The 3,915-nt window shown below is 35.8% G+C and overlaps 1 non-coding gene across 1 annotated transcript; it reads right to left on the bottom strand.

The window, feature by feature from the left end:
* Positions 1-231: 231 nt before the first annotated feature.
* LOC122695772 lies at positions 232-338 on the bottom strand. The gene has a single exon (XR_006341526.1). It is a non-coding gene; the product is annotated as a U6 spliceosomal RNA (small nuclear RNA).
* Between the last annotated feature and the right edge of the window lie 3,577 nt (positions 339-3,915).

The raw sequence follows: 3,915 nt of genomic DNA on the forward strand, positions 1-3,915 counted from the left end.
TGTATATGTACCATAGCTTTCTTATCCATTCATCTGCTGATGGGCATATAGGTTGCTTCCATGTCCTGGCTATTACAAACAGTGCTGTGATGAACATTGGGGTACACGTGTCTCTTTCAGATCTGGTTTCCTCCGTGTGTATGCCCAGGAGTGGGATTGCTGGGTTGTATGGCAGTTCTATTTCCAGTTTTTTAAGGAATCTCCACACTATTTTCCATAGTGGCTGTACTAAAAAATATGGACCGCTTCACGAATTTGCGTGTCATCCTTGCCCAGGGGCCATGCTAATCTTCTCTGTATCGTTCCAATTTTAGTATATGTGCTGTCAAAGCGAGCACCCCACTTTCGTTTCTTTTTTCTTTTTTTTTAACCTTTCAAATCCACTTTTATTTTCCTTTTTTCCTCCTCACGTACAGAACTTTTCCACACACTGAATTTCTTGCAGCTATAAAGTCATTTGATGTTGGTCAGGTACCATTTTATCCCCTAAAACTTTGCTGGCATCAAAATATGACAGTTAACCAGTGTTAAATCTATAAAATATTTACATAGCACAGCACATTAAGCTTTAGACACTTGGCAATTAAACCACATAAAAATTGGACAAGACCCCCAACCTACATGTTCAGAATCAGGTGTTCACAGTCCCTATCTGGTGACTGTACATGGTTCAAAAGGCAGCAGAGGCAACAGGCAGTTACTTCGAAGGACATGGACCACTATTATCTGGAAGCACATTATGTTATCCCAGTGTCATGTACCACTCCACCTTTCTCCAAGGTGGTCTCATAATTCTGGAATGGCAGGTCCCGCTGATACAAAATGAAGACAGACAACACAACGTTTACTCTGTGGAGACATCCTAACTCCTACTATGCATGCATGGTGATCTTGAATGCAACTCGTCCTAAAACTTTCATTTCTGATTGTATTTTCCTTTCTCTTTTTTTCCCCTTAGTCCAGCTAAAGACTTGTCAATATAATTTACTTTTTAAAAAAAAACCAAGACTGTCTTTGATCTTTTCTGTTCTTTTTCTAATCTCAAGTTCATTTGTTTCCGCTCTGATCTTTGTTATTTCCTTCCTTTTGCTAACTTTAAGTTTAGTTTGCTTCCCCCTCCACCCCTAGTTCTGTGAGGTGTGAAGTTAGATTGTCTAGTCAAGTTCATTTTACTTTTTTTTTGGCCACACCACCTGGCATGTGGAATCTTAGTTCCACAAAGAGAGATGGAATCTGTGTCCCCTGTAGTGGAAGCTCAGAGTCTTAACTACTGAACTGCCAGGAAAATCCCTCATTTTATTTTTTTACTGTAGATGTTTATTGCTTTCATTTCCCTCTTAGAACTGCTTTTACTTTCTCTCTCAAGATTTACATTATGCTTCCATTTTTGCTTGTCTCAAGATATTTATTTCTCTTTTGATTTCATTTCTAACCCACTGGTTATTTAGGAATTTGTGGTTTAATTTTCACATACTTTTGGATTTTCCAGTTTTTCTCCTGTTACTGATTTCTGGTTTCATATCATTTGGGTCAGAAAAGATATTTGGTAAGATTTCAGGATTCTTCAATTTCTTAATACTTTTTTTTGTGGCCTTACAATTTATCCCAGGAAAATTCTGAGGGCCCTTGCACTTCAAAAGAATATATACTCTGCTGCTATTGGATGGATTGTTTTGTTAGGTCTATTTGGCCTAAGGTATAGTTCAAGTTCAACATTTCCTTATTGATTTTCTGTCTGGATGATGTATAGCTGTTGAAAGTAAATAATGAAGTCTCCTACTATTATTGTATTGTTATCTACTCCTCCCAGACAGTGTGTTAATATTTGATTTATGTATTTAAGTATAGTAATGTTAGGTGCATATATATTTACAATTGCTGTATCCTCTTAGTTAATTTACCTCTTTATCATTATGTGGTGATCTTCATTGTCTCTTGTGACAGTTTTTGACTTGAAGATCATTCTGTCTGACTTAAAAATTGCTGACCCCTGGTCTCTTTTTGTTTCCATTTATATGAAATATCTCTTTCCATTTCTTCACTTTCAGTCAGTGTGTGTCTTTAAAGCTGAAATGAATCTCCTGTAGACAGTATATAGTTGGATCTTGAGTTTAAAAAAAATCCATTCAGTCATTCTGTGTCTTTTGTTTGGAAAATTTAATCCATTTACATTTATATTTTATCTATTTCTATCTTATTAACTGTTTTCTGAATGTTTTTGTAGCTTCTTTCTTCCCTCCTCTATTGCTACTTTCCTTTGTAAATTATTGATTATTCCTTAATGGTATGCTTTTATTCCTTTTTCTATATCCTTGTGTATTTACAATAGGTTTTTGGTTTGTGGTTACCACAAGGCTTACCTAAAATATCTTATAACAGTCTGTTTTAAGGTGATGACTTCAACTGCAAAGAAAAACCCTACACTTTTCCTGCCCCCCAATATTTTATTCTTTTAATGTTACAATTTACATCTTTTAAAATTGAGTATTAATTAATAATTTTAGCTATAGTTATTTTTAGTACTTTTGTCTTTCATCTTTCATACTGGAGTTAAAATTAGAGTAGTCTGAAACCAGTGAGTTTTATTGTTGGTCGGTTGATTGGTTTTGATTTTGTTGCATGAATTTTGGTATTTTAGTTCCCCAACCAGGGGCTGAACCTGGGCCCTTGGCAGTGAGAGCACAGAGTCCTAATCGTTGGCTCTCCAGGGAATCACCCCTCCGCATGGTTTTTTTATGTTGCTAATTATCACCCTTTTGTTTCAACCTTGAGAACTCCCTTTAGCATTTCTTGTGAGGCAAATTTAATGATGATAAACTTACTCAGTTTTTGTTTGTCTATGAGAGACTTTATCTCTCCTTATTTCGGAAGGACAGCATTGATGGGCAAATTTTTTGGTCGGTAGGGTGTCTTTGTTTCAGCACTTTGAATAATATATGCATGCCTGCTCAGTCACTTCATTGTGACCCTATGGACTGTAGCCTACCAGTGCCCTCTGTCCATAGGGTTTTCTCAAACAAGAATACTAGAGTGGGTTGCCATGCCCTCCTCCAGGGGTTCTTCTCAACCCAGGAGTCAAACCCGCATCTCCTGTGACTCCAGCATTGCAGGTGGATTCTTTGCCACTGAGCCGAATATACACGTAAACACATATGTATTGTCTCCTGACCTACAAGGTTTCTATTGAAAAACCTCAGAGTCTTGTGGAGATTCCCTTGTATGTGATGAGTCTCTTCTTTTACCACTTTAATAATTCTCTCTTTTTGATTTTTGACAGTTTGACTATAATGTGACCTCATGAAGCCCTCTTGGGTTAAACTTGTTTGGGGATCTTTGAGTCTCATGTACCTGGGTGTTCATCTACCTCCCAAGATTTGAGAAGTTTCCAACCATTATTTTTTTATCTTTTATGAAAAAACATTGAATTTAATTAGTCGGTGTGCACTTCTAACAATAGAAACCTTGACATTATATTAGATTTCCAAATCATTTGAAGATTAGTTAAAAAGTGATCTCACAGTTCATCATCAGTGAGTGAAAAGGAATTCCATTCATTATTATTTCAATGTAAGTATACTTTTTAAAAAAGAAGTTGCTTACCATTTCTTATTGTTCTATCTTTTCCATTTCTATGCTTCTCTCATATGTATTTGTTTACTTTTACTCCCCTGATATGTCTTCAATATCCTGAGATACTTAGTTTAGCATCCCAATAAAGTATTTAGCCATTATTTCTTTAAATAAGCTTTTTGCCCCTTTTCTCTCTCTTTTCCTTCCGAAATTCTTATAATGCATGTATGAGTATTTTATGGTTTCCCATATATCACATAGTTCTTCTTCATTCTTTTTTATTCTTTTCTCCCCGCCCCCTCTGATTTTATCATTTCAATGACTTATTTTGAGTTTATAGATTAT

The sequence above is a fragment of the Cervus elaphus genome, chromosome 5 (genome assembly GCF_910594005.1).
Source record: "Cervus elaphus chromosome 5, mCerEla1.1, whole genome shotgun sequence".
In the NCBI taxonomy this organism is placed as follows: Eukaryota; Metazoa; Chordata; class Mammalia; order Artiodactyla; family Cervidae; genus Cervus; species Cervus elaphus.